Below are 6,009 nucleotides of genomic sequence, written 5' to 3'. Positions count from 1 at the left end.
TTCATGGGAATGTGAACAACAGGAGTATGTATGACCTGATTGTGTAAGTAATTTGTGCCTTCAGGATCTGGTTTGATGGTGGAATATTACCAGCCATACCCAGCTTTAAAGCTAGATATATCAAATGTTATTAGTTGCTTATGAGTAGTTCAAACACTATAGCTTTCGAAGGACCAGGCATTCTGTCTTCACCAGAGTCCATTTAAACGTTGGGAGCTCAGGGGCTTCCCTGCTGGCGCAGTGGTTGAGAGTCCGCCTGCCAATGCAGGGGACATGGGTTCGAGCCCTGGTCTGGGAGGATCCCGCATACCGCGGAGCGACTGGGCCCGTGGGCCACAACTACTGAGCCTGCGCGTCTGGAGCCTGTGCTCCGCAACAAGAGAGGCTGCGATGGTGAGAGGCCCGCGCACCGCGATGAGGAGTGGCCCCCGCTTGCCACAACTAGGGAGGGCCCTCACACAGAAGCGAGGACCCAACACAGCCAAAAATAAATAAGTAAATTAATTAATTAAAAAAAAATATGTACTTAAAAAAAAATTAAAAAAAAAAAAAAAAGTTGGGAGCTCATTCTAAAAAGGAAAATCACCTGGAAAGAAGAGCATGGATCTGCTTTCAGACTCTAGAGACCACCGTTAGATTGTCCCATTAGGGCTTATCACAGACTCCATTGTGCAACCCCGTCTCCAAACAGCACCTTTGGACTTGCTGGGTTATAAGGTCTGAGGAAAGAGTAGCATGAACTTTGCTCTGGGAGAGTTAAAGGTGCTTCTCTTTCTCTGGGAGGTTTCCAGGTACCTGGAGGTGATACATTCACAATTACTTCTCTCCCTTTTCTTGCCACGGTTCACTGTGGATAAAGTATATTTCCTTGTCTCAAAGACTTTGTGTTTCCCCACCACATGACTTACTTTGAACAATGGAATGTGGATGGACATGGCAGTATTCCAGTTCCTAGAAGAGACTTTAAGGTGTGATGTGTGTTACCAATGGCTCTCTTGCACCCCTGTCCTGCACCAAGAGAACATCACAAGTAGGTGGCCCTCTTTCAACTTTGGCCATAGAAGGGCACATGGAGCAGACTTGAACCCTACCTGCAGCCTGGGTTAGCTTTCCCGTGGCAACGTGTGATACAAGTGAAGGAGAGAGAAATGCTTATTTTTGTAAACCACTGATATTCTCAAGGTTATTTGTGACATAGTAAAACTAAATGAAAGCAGACTAAGATGCTAAGTAAACAGGTCGGAGACAATGTACAACATACTTCTTTCAAATATGATACAGACTGTCTTCAAAATCTGAAGAGGACCACCATGCCATGTGCTGTGCTTCCATCTCCATGTCAGGGACACCAGGTATATAAGCTTGTATTTTAGGTTGGAAATAATATCCCAACATATTCTAAATCACTAATGCCATAGAAATGTCATCATATCAACCCGAGAACTTTTGCAGATGTTATCTCCTACTCCTTGAACCAAAACATCTGGGTTATTTCCCTTTTCCTGTTTTCTCAGGCCCAACACCTTGATATCATTGATGTAATGAACACAGAGAGTATTCACTCTTGACGGCCTGCTGGGACCCCCTTGTCCAGGCTGGCGTATCAGTGTCCCAGCGCTTTGAGCGTTCCCTGCTAATGACTAGCGGTGGTTCTGACCATGGCAACTTCCCCCCAAAGGGGCGTTTGACAAGATCTGAATACAGTTTTGATGGTGACACTGTGGCAGATGGGGAGAGAGCGGGAGGAGAAGGAATGCTACTGGTGTCTAGTGGGTAAAGTCCAGAGATGCAGCTAAGCATCGTATAATGCAGAGATAGAACAGCCCCAGCTGGACGACAAACTGTCCAGCCTAAAATGTCAATGTTGAGTGCCAGGGTTGAGAAACCCTGCTCTGGAGAGTGCCTATTAACAAAAGTCAGCTGCTCCTCCCTAGCTATTTATTCTGATTTTGTAATTCCAGTGAGAAAGAAGAATATTTTCCCAGCTTGGGTCAGGTGCCCACCCCTGGATCAGTTATCTTTGCCAGGATGGCATGGCCCAGTAATGCACACATGAAACGGGAGACCCAGTCCTCAGAGTGAAGCAACAGAAGGCAGACAGTGAGCTCTTCTGAAAGTCAAGAGAAGCAGGGAAAGGTATAACTTCAGCCAAGCCAAGTATGCTCACTAAAGCGGGGTGGTGGTCGGTAACAGGCATCTCTTTCTGAGGAGTGAAAAATGACTGAATCTTCATACACACAGCAGTCACTGGAGCTGCTGCTGTAACCGGAGCAGCTGTGAACCTCATTCCAGGCTCTTAAAGCCCAGGACAGGAGCTGTATTATACAGCTCCCTGTATTTCCCTACTTCCCACGTGTCCCATCTCTCAGTGTACTGAGAGTATTTCTTTTCCTTGCAAAATGAAGTATACGTACACAGGCAGGCACACGCACGTGAGTGTGCACGCGCGCACACACACAGTGCTCAATGTTGATTCAATTTGAATTTTCAATCTGTCCCCATAAGAACTGGTGAAACACACAACCAGTTGGAGTCAAAGGAAATGACGCTGCTGTAGTCTTTATTGGATCACCTTTCGCTTTGGTTGTTCAATTCTGTTTCAGGCACTAACTTTTTGTTTCTACCTAAGTCTGCCCTGGAATTGTAGCTACCTTCTATTGAGTACTCACTCAGGCTCCATGTTAAGAAATATGTGTGTGTGTGTGTGTGTGTGTGTATATATATATATATATATATATATATATATATATATATATATATATATATATATATATATATATATATATATATATATATATACACACACACACACATACACACACATATATATGTATATACTACATATATATAACACATTTATGCACATATATACATATATGTGTGTATATACACATACACACATATGTCTAATTTTAATCCTCACAACATTCTTATGAGGTAGGACTATTATTATCAATGAAGAAAATTAGTCTTAGAGAGCTTAGATAACTGGTTCAATGTTATATATTTCCAAAGTATGTAGTAGAACTGGACTACAAACCCAGGTCTGTAAAACACCAAAATCTTTTGCTTAACCACCGTCTTCTCCTGTCCTCTCCTACTCTGGACTTTCCCCTACTTCCGCATCCCAAGCATGAACCGTAATACATTCCAACATCCTCAGGAGCTAAAACAGTTTAATGAGATCTCACATAACTGTCACGAAAACCAAATTTAAAGCAAAAATGCTAATCAAAGTTGACCACACTTATGGTACTTAATGCTTACTGAAGACAATCTGAATACATAGCTGAGGCAAATATCACCATTTAGTAACAATAGAATTTTCATGTTACTCAAGGTAAGTACAGAGCACACAAGTGAGTTCAGGCCAGATGGTAAATTCAGAATGAGAGAGCCCTCATTGCAGCCACTGTCTCAACAGAGATACCACATATGAGGCTGTAATGGCAACCATCTCCCTGCATATCACCCAGCAACATGCTGTCAGATCAGCCCAGCTGGAATGAACCCTGGGTGTTAAAGAAAGTACCAAGGATTTCCCAACGCTTTGTGGATTTCAGACCCAGCACTTCAGTGGCTTTTGCCACAGAGGGTAAATGAGTGGAGCATGTTTGTGCCATGCCAGCTCCTTGGAAGGTTGTGTCTCATTTAGATCATCAAAGCCATTGGCCAGACATCCTGTCACCCCCTGTGCTCTGTACAATGCCAAGCATTCTGTAGACGGTCCTCCAAGTGCTAAATAGTAACAGTGTCTAGCTTTCATGGGCTATTTGCAGTACAGTCATTCTTTATACTCATTCTATTAACTGCCATTGTCTCTGCTCCTGGTGAGAAACAGTGTTACGAGTGACAAGATGGACACCTGGTTAAAAGACGTCTTCAGAAATAGAACTCCTTGCTCCCAATCATTTCAAATTCTTACAGCATTTGACTGAAGTAAAGCACAAAAAAATTTAGCAGCTTGTCCTTTATGCTAGTTGCAAAATTTACAGCCACCCCTTCACTTGCATCTTCTCTGAGATTCTATCTGCCTTTGAGGGCTAACATGACATAATTCTACTCCACTATATAATGTAATGGTGAAGAGGAATTTTCTGCTTGGAAGAGACCATCTCATTTCAATATGCTGTGACATCTTTTGGAAACCAATATCCTCTATAATAGGGAATGGCTGCAGATCAAGGGCAATCATTACTGTGATTTATGAGCAGTGCAAGCAGATGGTTTTTTGAATATTTGGCCTTTTCCCAAAAACCTCATGCAAGCTAAGCCATTGTATCTCATTGCATGAAAAGCCTTTGCTTCCAGGTAAAGGGATGGGCTAACTCAGAATCTGACTTTGTACTTGAAAACAGAAACAGAAGATGCTGCTGTCCTAAAGAAAGCCAATGAACTATTTTTTATTTTCCCTACAGCTAGGAGCAATCATAACTACAGACCAAGCTGTGTCAGCCAAAAAAAGAGAGAGCCAGATACCTGGTCCGGAAGGTGAAGATGTCTCATTTTGTTGTGGTTATTAGATTATCAATTTTCTCCCCTCAAGACCTGTGTGATTCACAGGGAACACTATTAGCCTGGCAAGAATTAATTACAGCCCTGATGAAGGTGACCTTCCAAACAAAAGCGAAAAGGCAAACTAGTCTTCATGTGAAGTACCTGAGAAGTTAGATATGGCTAGGATTCTAAACAGGATCATGGGAAATACTCTGATTTAAAAGGAGTATGCTGTGCTCTTTTAAGTGGAAGGCCAGGTGAGTGGGACCTTACCCTGAGCTGTGACCAAAAAATTGCAATTATCTGCATTATTCAATATTTTGAAATTTTAAGGCTTTTGTTTCAATTTGGTTGGTCTTTTCACAGGTCAAAAGAGTGAGAATTTTTTGAGGACTAAGGATTGACAATGATAAAGATTTATTATTTCATCTCAGCATCAGAAGACTAGGGGATGTTGTACACATAAGTGAAGGAAGCCAGTCAGAGTGACTTGAAACAGGGAACCATGAAAAGTGATTTTTCCACAGTCAGTGTATCCAACAATGTGTCATTAGCTTGCGATTCTACTTGTTCCTCTTTTCTTTCTGGAGAATTAATATTGGGAAAATGTACAAAGTAATCAAATGAGTCTTTAATGATCCTACATTCTTTCCTGTAGCAATAAAAACCCTCCCTCTCCTTCAGTTTCTCAGGGCTCAGCAGTGCATCAATCTTCTATTTCGAACTGTGGGTTCAGAAAACCTTTTGCTATCAGTAAGAAACCTCAAAGTAAGCCTCTATCACTTTTGGTATTATGAAGATTTTATTTTCAGGTTGCAATGGAAGACTTCAGCACCTGTTCAAAGGATTTCGAGGGTAAGCAATAAGAGTGGGAAGGATGGCTTTTTTCCCTTGCAGTGCCACTAAACTGCCATAATGCATGTTTTCCCAGAGAAAAGCCTCCGTCTGTGACAGATTTTGCCCCCAGCAGGTGCCAAACATTCCAGAAATGAACAGTGAGGCCTCTGGCACTCTCCACCTGTGTGTCTAAGACCACACTAGGCTCAGCTCATCTTTTTGCCCTGTAAACAGGCATTTGCACTCAGGAAAATCTTATATTTTCAGTTCTATTAATAGTCTTTACTCCACAAATTCTGTTTTTATTCATTCACTTATTAACCACTTATTCACACATCAATTTAACAAACATTTATCAATTGCCTGAACTAGGTTCAGGACACAGGTGGGTTCCCAGCTCTGAACAGAACAGACAAGGCCCATATCCTCATGAGGCTTACATAAATTTATGTCTCTGCTTAACTTCATGTTATTTGGTTTTACCTTTAATAATTTCTTGAGTGAATTATTTGTTTCTTGTTTCATAATGAAAATTTTAAACTATGAATTTGCCTCTGATTGCAGCTTTGATAATATGCCATTAATGTTCTTATTTAATGTCATCCTTGTTATTATTTTTTCTAACAACTGATTTGAACTTCTCTTTGACTTAAGAGTTTAAAGGAGGCTAGTTTG

The sequence above is a fragment of the Balaenoptera musculus genome, chromosome 9, assembly GCF_009873245.2.
Source record: "Balaenoptera musculus isolate JJ_BM4_2016_0621 chromosome 9, mBalMus1.pri.v3, whole genome shotgun sequence".
Classification (NCBI taxonomy): domain Eukaryota; kingdom Metazoa; phylum Chordata; class Mammalia; order Artiodactyla; family Balaenopteridae; genus Balaenoptera; species Balaenoptera musculus.
The sequence above is the reverse complement of the archived record's forward strand: the minus strand, read 5'-3'. Positions refer to the sequence as shown.